The following is a 14,681-nucleotide window of genomic DNA, read 5'->3' as shown; positions in this document are numbered from 1 at the left end:
CGGGATCATTGAGCTTGAATGAAGCGGTGATAGTATTATTGAAGATAACGAAGCCAGTGGACCCATCGAGATTTGATCCGTCAGTGTAGAACATTTTGTCGCTGTCGACTTCTCGGAATTTATTATAAAAGATATTGTGAGAGTATGTGATCCGGTATTCCACGAATCTCTTCCTTCATGGATGTGTCGAAGAACTTGACTGTGACTTTGATCACTCGAAACTTTATTCGTAGATCGCTTATTAAACCATAATAGTCTACCGAATCATTTTAATTCGAAATGATTTTTACTCTAAACTTATAAAATGCTGATTTGTTATACTTTTTGAGTATATTGTTCGGTTTATGGGTACAAAAACTGCAAAAAACCGAAATTTGACTTTACCTTATTTTTACAAAGCTTCGTATAGTGTCTATTTTTTATAAAAGAAATAAATCTCAGATTTGAGCAAGAGTAATAAATTACAAGTGAGTTTTTATTTTTCTTTAGATTGAGATGCGCCAAATTTAGTTTTAAGAGTTTGTTTATTTTAAATACTTTTTTTGTGAAACAGGTTGGCAATTATTTCAAATTAGTTTAAGCTAAAATTCGCAACGTTTTTTTATTGTTCAATATTCCAACGTGTTAAAATGGATGAAACTTTTTGTACATTGATAAAACATTGAAATAAAACAATTTTAGCAGTTTTAAAGGTTTTCAGAATCTTTAATTTATTATATTGAACACAAATTATACGATTTAAAATTTTGGTTACTCGAATTTTGCAGTACATTGAAATACTTTGTATAATACCAATTAACATCTATTTAACAATGAGTATCTTTCCAGAATTAGCTTAAACAAACATTTGAATGAAAAACATTGACATCAATAACTTAATGTGGGTCAACATGTAGGTTATCAAAGTCACCCCGGAATACGAAAACGGACTTCAACTTGAAATCATTTTTGGAAAAATAGCTGTAAGTGGACAATTTTAGGTAAAACCATCCAATCTTGCTCTCCATACATCAGTTCATGGTTTAAAAATATTTAACTTGAAAAAAAATGTGTTGCGTCTAAAAATATGCAATGATTAGTGATCAATTTCACCCCGGTTTACGGTATCTAGAAAACGGACATGGTAGAGATTATACGAAGAAGAATTGATGCTCTGTGCCATGTAGTCGAAGTACAAGGACATAGAACGGGTTTGCGAATTAAGCTCGACGAGCCTTTCGAAGTTTTCAATCACCAACGGGTTCAAGATATCGCATCGAATGAGCAATCGATATGAGAGTTCCCAAAATCGATTTTTCAACGGGAGAACGCCCGACAGCACTTCGAGACTCAACGTATGGGTCGACTGCATGTACCCTAAGGCGATACGCAAACAACGATACTGAATTCTATCGATTTTGTTGAAATGTATGTTCGCTGAGGAGCGAAAGCAGAAGCATCTGTATTCCATTACCGACAGTATCGTTGTTTGATACAACCTAATAAGGTCTCCTTGGTGAGTACTCCACCATGTTCCAGTTATTGTCCGGAGAAAATTGATCCTTCGTTGGCATTTTCGTTTCAGATACCTAATATGACATGCCCAGGTACCTTTAGAGTCGAACCAGACCCCGAGATATTTAAATGTTAAGACCTGATTGATCGCTACACCCATGAGTAGAAGCTGGAATTGCGCTGGCTCGCGCTTTCTAGAAAAGACGACCAGCTCAGTTTTCTCCGTGGAGAACTCGATACCCAGCTGAAGAGCCCAAGCAGACTAATTGTCCAAATTATCTTGTAATGGTCCTTGCAAATCGGCAGCTTTTGGCCCTGTAACAGACATCACTCCGTCGTCTGCAAGTTGCCTTAGCGTGCAGGAATTGGCAAGACAATCGTCAATGTCATTCACATAAAAATTGTAGAGTAGGGGACTTAGACATGAGCCCTGATGAAGACCCATGTAGCTAAATCGCGATGTTGTTAAGTCGCCATGCGAAAAATGCATATGCTTTTCAGACAACAGGTTTAGCAAAAAGTTATTTAAAACCAGCAAAAGACCATGCTGATGCTGCTTCTCTGAAAGAACATTGATAGAAACTGAGTAAAAAGCCCCCTTAATATCTAGGAAAACTGATGCCATCTGCTCTTTACTAGTATAGGCCATTTGAATTTCTGTAGAAAGCAACGCAAGGCAATCGTTCGTCCCTTTGCCTTTGCGGAAGCCAAATTGTGTATCTGACAGTAAGCCATTTGCTTCGACCCAATTGTCGAGGAGAAACAAGATCATTTTCTCGAACAACTTCCGGATATAGGAAAGCATGGCAATCGGTCGGTACGAGTTGTGGTCGGAGGCTGGTTTTCCCGGTTTTGCGATGGCGATGACCTTCACTTGCCTCCAGTCATGAGGAACAATGTTACCCTCATGGAACTTGTTAAATAAATTTAGCAGACGACTTTTAGCAGAATCAGGCAGATTCTTCAACAAGTTGAATTTGATTCTGTTTAACCCTGGGGCGTTATTGTTGCACGATAAGAGGGCAAGTGAGAACTCCACCATCGAAAACGGTGTTTCGTTCGCGGTATCGTGAGGAGACGCGACGTGGTATGTTTTCTGTACCGGGACAGAGTCCGGACATTTCTTCTTGGTAAAGGCGAATATCCAGCGGTTTGATTATTCCACGTTCTCGTTGATACTGTTTCGGTTACGCATACGTAGCCGTACCCCAAAGAGTACTCATCGCTGTTTCTCTCGTTAACCCGTCGACGAACCGGCTCCAATAACTGCGTTTCTTGGCTTTCATCAAACACTTCATTCGCTTTTCTAGCGACGCGTATTGTCGATAGCTATCAGGTAACCAGTCTTCCCGGAAGGCTTTATACGCAGTGGACTTTTCCGCGTACAGTTCCGAGCACTCTTTGTCCCACCAAGGGGTGGGAGATCGTCCGTGGGTGTTCGCGCCCGGAGTTTAGTCTGAGCTTTATTCGCACTGTCGAGAATCAAGCCAGCCAACAACCCGTACTCTTCTTCCGGAGGAAGTTCTTCAATGGATTCGATTTTAGCGGATATCGCGGTCGCGTAACTCTTCCAATCAATGTTCCGTGTGAGGTTATATGATGCATTGATTGGCTTGAACCGTTGGCAATTGAAATCACGATAGGCAAATGGTCGCTACCGTGGGGATCAGGGATCACCTTCCACCTGCAATATAACAGTAACGAAGTCGAGCATAGAGATAAATCCAACGCGCTTGCGCGTGCTGGTGGTGTAGGAATCCGTGTCATTTCTCCCGTGTTTAAGAGCGTCATGTTGAAATTGTCGCAAAGATCTTGGATTAATGTTGATCTGTTATCATCATGAAGACCACCCCATACCGTACGGTGCGAGTTAAAGTCTCCTAGAACTAGCCGCGGTGCCGGTAGGAATTCCGTGATATTACAAAGCGTTCGGTTCACTACCGCCACTCTAGGGGGAATTTATATGGAAGCAATGCCAAGGTATTTGCTTTTGATCCTTATTTGACAAGCGACAACTTCAATGCCTGGTGTCGAAGGGAGGTTAATTCGATTGAAAGAATAGTACTTTTTGAACCCCAAAAGTACTCCTCCGCAGGGGTTTTCTCGATCCAGCCGGATTATATTGAAGTCGTGGAAGTTGAGATTTACATCGGAAGTTAACCAAGTTTCACACAATGCGAAAGCATCACATTTTAAACTATTTAGTAGCAATTTAAAGGAATCGATTTTCGGGAGGATACTTCTGCTGTCCCACTGTAGAACAGTGATCGAATCGGTGACCACGTTCGATGACTTAGCCATCGAAGGATACGAACGCTGCAAGGAGGGGCCATTTAGCAGTCAACTGCTTCAAAAATGTTTGCACTATGGGAAGGAAACGTACCAGAAGGCTTTTATGTGGATCAGTAATATCGAAAGCTGTGAAAATTAAGTCCACAAGGTCGGAAAATTTCATTAGTCCGTTACTGGACTGAGTGTCTGTTTGGAAAAAAGGGACACTTGGGGTTTTTGGTGTCCCTGGAAGTGGAGGGTACTTCTTGTTAGAATTCAAATTTTCAAATCCGGGAGCAAGTTGCTTCGGCTTTAAGGTATCACTTCCGTGGGACCTTGGGACCCTTACGAGGTAGTCTAGGGGAGGCAAGATTTCTCCGCTTGCTGGGCTCCCCCGGGTTAAAAAAGATGCTCCTTCTTGTGGATTATCAGATTCTTGCTCGACAGAAGCCAAAAGAGCAAAGGAGTTTTCGGAAGGGACAGATGGCGAAGCATTCTTTAACATATCTGCATACTAGCGCTTGGAGCGTTCCTTGAGGGAGCGCTTAATTTTATCCCCGCGCTGTTTGTACGAGGGGCATGATTAAAGAGCATCCGGCGGGCCTCCGCAGTAAATACACTTTTCAGTGTCTCTGTCACAAGAGTCATCCTCATGCTCTCCACCGCACTTGCCACATCGTTTTTTATTGCCACAATAGGTGGCTGTGTGGCCCAACTGTTTGCAGTTGCTGCAGTTCATTACCCGCGGCACAAACAGGCGTACAGGCAGGCGAACCCTATCCAGAAGGACGTAATTTGGAAGAGACGATCCGGCGAAAGTCACCCGAAGCGAGGCTGATGGTATATAGGATTGTTTATCTCCAGCGATCGTGTGCAATTTCTTGCAGTCTAATATTTTCACCGGCGTTAGTAGGGGGTGGTAATTGTTTACTTTAGCTACTTTTCCCCCTGTAAGTGGAAAACATGTTTTTCTTTCGTGAATATGCTAGTTTAGTGTTGTAGATTCATAAAAATGAGGCGGAAAGCGAAAATTTTTAATAATTCATTAATTAGCTTTAAAGTAAGTTGTACCTAAAAACTTTGTTCATAGGGTTATTGTGCTCCGGAAAGTAAGGTTTTTGGCAAAGCTAGTTTAATGCGGCTATGCCGCATAGCCGTAGTCTTCGTACTCGTCATCGGAAACGTAAGCGAACCTGTGATCCACTCGTTTGCCCGGTATACTCAAACATAGGGGCTATCCCTAGTTTAAGTCCGACTGAGCGGTAGCGAAGTCGGACAGCATGACAAAAAAATCGATGTGGCGTAGCCACATTAGGCACTAACAATGTTTTATTTAGTAACGATAGGATTGTATTCATCGGCAAAAATTAAATTATTGGCACTGCCTAATGTGGCTACGCCACATCGTTTCTATTGGGTGCTGTCCGACTTCGCTGCCGCTCAGTCGGACTTAAACTAGGGATAGCCCCTATGTTTGAGTATACCGGGCAAACGAGTGGATCACAGGTTTGCTTGCGTTTCTGATGACAAGTACAAGGAAGGCTCGTCCAGCGGACTCGGTTATGCGGCGTAGCCGCATTAAACTAGCTTCGCCAAAAACCTTACTTTTGGGAGTACAATAACCCTATGCGCAAGGTTAGTAGGTAGAACTTATTTTTAGTCTCCTTAATAAGTTATTAAAAATTTTCGCTTTCCGCCTCTTTTTTATGAATCTGCAACACTAAACTAGCATATTCACGAAAGAAAAACATGTATTCCACTTACATGGGGAAAAGTAGCTAAAGTAAACAATTACCGTAGAGGGTTTTTAAAACAGCAAGCCCCATACTTCAGCACGTCCTCGCATGTCAAACTCGCCTCGGTTATGACCCCGTCGACCTCTACATCCACACACGGTACATACACCCTATAGTGCTGCGTAAAGCGGGTACAGGAAGCAATCCCGTTTGCCTGTGCGAAGTCGCTAACAATTTTTAATTTATTCGCGCGAAACCTTGTAATCTGGGTCACGGCCGAGTAATGCTCTGTCAGATCACGTGATATTTTCAAAATATCAAATGATTTATTTGTGGTCCAGAAGTAGACCACAAATGGCCCAGTCGAGTTCTCTGGGTATGCTTTTAGGCGAGGGGTTTGGTGATGTTTCATCATCCATACTATCATCGGTGGGCTGACCATCGAGGGACATTTTAGCGCGAGATCAGCACTTAGCGCAAAGAACGATAAAAAGAGCAATAACGGAATGTATCAAGAGCAAAACAGAAAATAATAGTAGAAGGGAAACTGGTACTTATCTTTTCGATGCCGATGACCTTCGCTGGGACTGACTGACAATACCAGCACGACACACTTTGTTTTCGAAACAAAGGCCTAGCAATCACATCTGGCTTTGACACTGCACTGAGAACTGGACACAATTAAAACTGAGCCAGGGAAGGCAACTGCGAAAGCACTAGCACACGTCTTATCCAAGTGCAAGTCGAACAACGAATGAAGGTGAGATTTTATCAAAAATGTTACCAAAACTGCTTGGATTTGTAGTTCAATGTCACTAACAGTCATTCAAAGTCTCTTTCGCAACATTGACCACCATCGACGAATCCGGAAGCCCAGGCGGAAGTATCCAAGAATAATAATTACATCGGTTTTTCGGAGATGGCTAGACCAATTAAACCAAACTTAAATGAAAGCTTTACTATCCCGTAAACTGCTATTAAATTTAATATAATTCCAACTTACGGTTCCGGTGTTGCAGGTTGTGGCATGCGGTCACATAGAAAATGCCGATTGATTGATTTGATTGATTTGATTGATTTGATTGATTTGATTGATTTGATTGATTTGATTGATTTGATTGATTTGATTGATTTGATTGATTTGATTGATTTGATTGATTTGATTGATTTGATTGATTTGATTGATTTGATTGATTTGATTGATTTGATTGATTTGATTGATTTGATTGATTTGATTGATTTGATTGATTTGATTGATTTGATTGATTTGATTGATTTGATTGATTTGATTGATTTGATTGATTTGATTGATTTGATTGATTTGATTGATTTGATTGATTTGATTGATTTGATTGATTTGATTGATTTGATTGATTTGATTGATTTGATTGATTTGATTGATTTGATTGATTTGATTGATTTGATTGATTTGATTGATTTGATTGATTTGATTGATTTGATTGATTTGATTGATTTGATTGATTTGATTGATTTGATTGATTTGATTGATTTGATTGATTTGATTGATTTGATTGATTTGATTGATTTGATTGATTTGATTGATTTGATTGATTTGATTGATTTGATTGATTTGATTGATTTGATTGATTTGATTGATTTGATTGATTTGATTGATTTGATTGATTTGATTGATTTGATTGATTTGATTGATTTGATTGATTTGATTTATTTGATTGATTTGATTGATTTGATTGATTTGACTGATTTGACTGATTTGATTGATTTGATTGATTTGATTGATTTGATTGATTTGATTGATTTGATTGATTTGATTGATTTGATTGATTTGATTGATTTGATTGATTTGATTGATTTGATTGATTTGATTGATTTGATTGATTTGATTGATTTGATTGATTTGATTGATTTGATTGATTTGATTGATTTGATTGATTTGATTGATTTGATTGATTTGATTGATTTGATTGATTTGATTGATTTGATTGATTTGATTGATTTGATTGATTTGATTGATTTGATTGATTTGATTGATTTGATTGATTTGATTGATTTGATTGATTTGATTGATTTGATTGATTTGATTGATTTGATTGATTTGATTGATTTGATTGATTTGATTGATTTGATTGATTTGATTGATTTGATTGATTTGATTGATTTGATTGATTTGATTGATTTGATTGATTTGATTGATTTGATTGATTTGATTGATTTGATTGATTTGATTGATTTGATTGATTTGATTGATTTGATTGATTTGATTGATTTGATTGATTTGATTGATTTGATTGATTTGATTGATTTGATTGATTTGATTGATTTGATTGATTTGATTGATTTGATTGATTTGATTGATTTGATTGATTTGATTGATTTGATTGATTTGATTGATTTGATTGATTTGATTGATTTGATTGATTTGATTGATTTGATTGATTTGATTGATTTGATTGATTTGATTGATTTGATTGATTTGATTGATTTGATTGATTTGATTGATTTGATTGATTTGATTGATTTGATTGATTTGATTGATTTGATTGATTTGATTGATTTGATTGATTTGATTGATTTGATTGATTTGATTGATTTGATTGATTTGATTGATTTGATTGATTTGATTGATTTGATTGATTTGATTGATTTGATTGATTTGATTGATTTGATTGATTTGATTGATTTGATTGATTTGATTGATTTGATTGATTTGATTGATTTGATTGATTTGATTGATTTGATTGATTTGATTGATTTGATTGATTTGATTGATTTGATTGATTTGATTGATTTGATTGATTTGATTGATTTGATTGATTTGATTGATTTGATTGATTTGATTGATTTGATTGATTTGATTGATTTGATTGATTTGATTGATTTGATTGATTTGATTGATTTGATTGATTTGATTGATTTGATTGATTTGATTGATTTGATTGATTTGATTGATTTGATTGATTTGATTGATTTGATTGATTTGATTGATTTGATTGATTTGATTGATTTGATTGATTTGATTGATTTGATTGATTTGATTGATTTGATTGATTTGATTGATTTGATTGATTTGATTGATTTGATTGATTTGATTGATTTGATTGATTTGATTGATTTGATTGATTTGATTGATTTGATTGATTTGATTGATTTGATTGATTTGATTGATTTGATTGATTTGATTGATTTGATTGATTTGATTGATTTGATTGATTTGATTGATTTGATTGATTTGATTGATTTGATTGATTTGATTGATTTGATTGATTTGATTGATTTGATTGATTTGATTGATTTGATTGATTTGATTGATTTGATTGATTTGATTGATTTGATTGATTTGATTGATTTGATTGATTTGATTGATTTGATTGATTTGATTGATTTGATTGATTTGATTGATTTGATTGATTTGATTGATTTGATTGATTTGATTGATTTGATTGATTTGATTGATTTGATTGATTTGATTGATTTGATTGATTTGATTGATTTGATTGATTTGATTGATTTGATTGATTTGATTGATTTGATTGATTTGATTGATTTGATTGATTTGATTGATTTGATTGATTTGATTGATTTGATTGATTTGATTGATTTGATTGATTTGATTGATTTGATTGATTTGATTGATTTGATTGATTTGATTGATTTGATTGATTTGATTGATTTGATTGATTTGATTGATTTGATTGATTTGATTGATTTGATTGATTTGATTGATTTGATTGATTTGATTGATTTGATTGATTTGATTGATTTGATTGATTTGATTGATTTGATTGATTTGATTGATTTGATTGATTTGATTGATTTGATTGATTTGATTGATTTGATTGATTTGATTGATTTGATTGATTTGATTGATTTGATTGATTTGATTGATTTGATTGATTTGATTGATTTGATTGATTTGATTGATTTGATTGATTTGATTGATTTGATTGATTTGATTGATTTGATTGATTTGATTGATTTGATTGATTTGATTGATTTGATTGATTTGATTGATTTGATTGATTTGATTGATTTGATTGATTTGATTGATTTGATTGATTTGATTGATTTGATTGATTTGATTGATTTGATTGATTTGATTGATTTGATTGATTTGATTGATTTGATTGATTTGATTGATTTGATTGATTTGATTGATTTGATTGATTTGATTGATTTGATTGATTTGATTGATTTGATTGATTTGATTGATTTGATTGATTTGATTGATTTGATTGATTTGATTGATTTGATTGATTTGATTGATTTGATTGATTTGATTGATTTGATTGATTTGATTGATTTGATTGATTTGATTGATTTGATTGATTTGATTGATTTGATTGATTTGATTGATTTGATTGATTTGATTGATTTGATTGATTTGATTGATTTGATTGATTTGATTGATTTGATTGATTTGATTGATTTGATTGATTTGATTGATTTGATTGATTTGATTGATTTGATTGATTTGATTGATTTGATTGATTTGATTGATTTGATTGATTTGATTGATTTGATTGATTTGATTGATTTGATTGATTTGATTGATTTGATTGATTTGATTGATTTGATTGATTTGATTGATTTGATTGATTTGATTGATTTGATTGATTTGATTGATTTGATTGATTTGATTGATTTGATTGATTTGATTGATTTGATTGATTTGATTGATTTGATTGATTTGATTGATTTGATTGATTTGATTGATTTGATTGATTTGATTGATTTGATTGATTTGATTGATTTGATTGATTTGATTGATTTGATTGATTTGATTGATTTGATTGATTTGATTGATTTGATTGATTTGATTGATTTGATTGATTTGATTGATTTGATTGATTTGATTGATTTGATTGATTTGATTGATTTGATTGATTTGATTGATTTGATTGATTTGATTGATTTGATTGATTTGATTGATTTGATTGATTTGATTGATTTGATTGATTTGATTGATTTGATTGATTTGATTGATTTGATTGATTTGATTGATTTGATTGATTTGATTGATTTGATTGATTTGATTGATTTGATTGATTTGATTGATTTGATTGATTTGATTGATTTGATTGATTTGATTGATTTGATTGATTTGATTGATTTGATTGATTTGATTGATTTGATTGATTTGATTGATTTGATTGATTTGATTGATTTGATTGATTTGATTGATTTGATTGATTTGATTGATTTGATTGATTTGATTGATTTGATTGATTTGATTGATTTGATTGATTTGATTGATTTGATTGATTTGATTGATTTGATTGATTTGATTGATTTGATTGATTTGATTGATTTGATTGATTTGATTGATTTGATTGATTTGATTGATTTGATTGATTTGATTGATTTGATTGATTTGATTGATTTGATTGATTTGATTGATTTGATTGATTTGATTGATTTGATTGATTTGATTGATTTGATTGATTTGATTGATTTGATTGATTTGATTGATTTGATTGATTTGATTGATTTGATTGATTTGATTGATTTGATTGATTTGATTGATTTGATTGATTTGATTGATTTGATTGATTTGATTGATTTGATTGATTTGATTGATTTGATTGATTTGATTGATTTGATTGATTTGATTGATTTGATTGATTTGATTGATTTGATTGATTTGATTGATTTGATTGATTTGATTGATTTGATTGATTTGATTGATTTGATTGATTTGATTGATTTGATTGATTTGATTGATTTGATTGATTTGATTGATTTGATTGATTTGATTGATTTGATTGATTTGATTGATTTGATTGATTTGATTGATTTGATTGATTTGATTGATTTGATTGATTTGATTGATTTGATTGATTTGATTGATTTGATTGATTTGATTGATTTGATTGATTTGATTGATTTGATTGATTTGATTGATTTGATTGATTTGATTGATTTGATTGATTTGATTGATTTGATTGATTTGATTGATTTGATTGATTTGATTGATTTGATTGATTTGATTGATTTGATTGATTTGATTGATTTGATTGATTTGATTGATTTGATTGATTTGATTGATTTGATTGATTTGATTGATTTGATTGATTTGATTGATTTGATTGATTTGATTGATTTGATTGATTTGATTGATTTGATTGATTTGATTGATTTGATTGATTTGATTGATTTGATTGATTTGATTGATTTGATTGATTTGATTGATTTGATTGATTTGATTGATTTGATTGATTTGATTGATTTGATTGATTTGATTGATTTGATTGATTTGATTGATTTGATTGATTTGATTGATTTGATTGATTTGATTGATTTGATTGATTTGATTGATTTGATTGATTTGATTGATTTGATTGATTTGATTGATTTGATTGATTTGATTGATTTGATTGATTTGATTGATTTGATTGATTTGATTGATTTGATTGATTTGATTGATTTGATTGATTTGATTGATTTGATTGATTTGATTGATTTGATTGATTTGATTGATTTGATTGATTTGATTGATTTGATTGATTGATTGATTTGATTGATTTGATTGATTTGATTGATTTGATTGATTTGATTGATTTGATTGATTTGATTGATTTGATTGATTTGATTGATTTGATTGATTTGATTGATTTGATTGATTTGATTGATTTGATTGATTTGATTGATTTGATTGATTTGATTGATTTGATTGATTTGATTGATTTGATTGATTTGATTGATTTGATTGATTTGATTGATTTGATTGATTTGATTGATTTGATTGATTTGATTGATTTGATTGATTTGATTGATTTGATTGATTTGATTGATTTGATTGATTTGATTGATTTGATTGATTTGATTGATTTGATTGATTTGATTGATTTGATTGATTTGATTGATTTGATTGATTTGATTGATTTGATTGATTTGATTGATTTGATTGATTTGATTGATTTGATTGATTTGATTGATTTGATTGATTTGATTGATTTGATTGATTTGATTGATTTGATTGATTTGATTGATTTGATTGATTTGATTGATTTGATTGATTTGATTGATTTGATTGATTTGATTGATTTGATTGATTTGATTGATTTGATTGATTTGATTGATTTGATTGATTTGATTGATTTGATTGATTTGATTGATTTGATTGATTTGATTGATTTGATTGATTTGATTGATTTGATTGATTTGATTGATTTGATTGATTTGATTGATTTGATTGATTTGATTGATTTGATTGATTTGATTGATTTGATTGATTTGATTGATTTGATTGATTTGATTGATTTGATTGATTTGATTGATTTGATTGATTTGATTGATTTGATTGATTTGATTGATTTGATTGATTTGATTGATTTGATTGATTTGATTGATTTGATTGATTTGATTGATTTGATTGATTTGATTGATTTGATTGATTTGATTGATTTGATTGATTTGATTGATTTGATTGATTTGATTGATTTGATTGATTTGATTGATTTGATTGATTTGATTGATTTGATTGATTTGATTGATTTGATTGATTTGATTGATTTGATTGATTTGATTGATTTGATTGATTTGATTGATTTGATTGATTTGATTGATTTGATTGATTTGATTGATTTGATTGATTTGATTGATTTGATTGATTTGATTGATTTGATTGATTTGATTGATTTGATTGATTTGATTGATTTGATTGATTTGATTGATTTGATTGATTTGATTGATTTGATTGATTTGATATTGATTTGATTGATTTGATTGATTTGATTGATTTGATTGATTTGATTGATTTGATTGATTTGATTGATTGATTGATTTGATTGATTTGATTGATTTGATTGATTTGATTGATTTGATTGATTTGATTGATTTGATTGATTTGATTGATTTGATTGATTTGATTGATTTGATTGATTTGATTGATTTGATTGATTTGATTGATTGATTGATTTGATTGATTTGATTGATTTGATTGATTTGATTGATTTGATTGATTTGATTGATTTGATTGATTTGATTGATTTGATTGATTTGATTGATTTGATTGATTTGATTGATTTGATTGATTTGATTGATTTGATTGATTTGATTGATTTGATTGATTTGATTGATTTGATTGATTTGATTGATTTGATTGATTGATTGATTTGATTGATTTGATTGATTTGATTGATTTGATTGATTTGATTGATTTGATTGATTTGATTGATTTGATTGATTTGATTGATTTGATTGATTCGATTGATTCGATTGATTTGATTGATTTGATTGATTCGATGATTCGATTGATTCGATTGATTTGATTGATTTGATTGATTGATTGATTGATTTGATTGATTTGATTGATTTGATTGATTTGATTGATTTGATTGATTTGATTGATTGATTGATTTGATTGATTTGATTGATTTGATTGATTTGATTGATTTGATTGATTTGATTGAATTGATTGATTTGATTGATTTGATTGATTTGATTGATTTGATTGATTTGATTGATTTGATTGATTGATTGATTTGATTGATTTGATTGATTTGATTGATTTGATTGATTTGATTGATTTGATTGATTTGATTGATTTGATTGATTTGATTGATTTGATTGATTTGATTGATTTGATTGATTTGATTGATTTGATTGATTTGATTGATTTGATTGATTTGATTGATTTGATTGATTTGATTGATTTGATTGATTTGATTGATTTGATTGATTTGATTGATTTGATTGATTGATTTGATTGATTTGATTGATTTGATTGATTTGATTGATTTGATTGATTGATTGATTTGATTGATTTGATTGATTTGATTGATTTGATTGATTTGATTGATTTGATTGATTTGATTGATTTGATTGATTTGATTGATTTGATTGATTTGATTGATTTGATTGATTTGATTGATTTGATTGATTTGATTGATTTGATTGATTTGATTGATTTGATTGATTTGATTGATTTGATTGATTTGATTGATTTGATTGATTTGATTGATTTGATTGATTTGATTGATTTGATTGATTTGATTGATTTGATTGATTTGATTGATTTGATTGATTGATTGATTTGATTGATTTGATTGATTTGATTGATTTGATTGATTTGATTGATTTGATTGATTTGATTGATTTGATTGATTTGATTGATTTGATTGATTTGATTGATTTGATTGATTTGATTGATTTGATTGATTTGATTGATTTGATTGATTTGATTGATTTGATTGATTT

The sequence above is a fragment of the Topomyia yanbarensis genome, chromosome 2, assembly GCF_030247195.1.
Source record: "Topomyia yanbarensis strain Yona2022 chromosome 2, ASM3024719v1, whole genome shotgun sequence".
Taxonomy (NCBI): domain Eukaryota; kingdom Metazoa; phylum Arthropoda; class Insecta; order Diptera; family Culicidae; genus Topomyia; species Topomyia yanbarensis.
Note: the sequence above shows the minus strand (reverse complement) of the source record.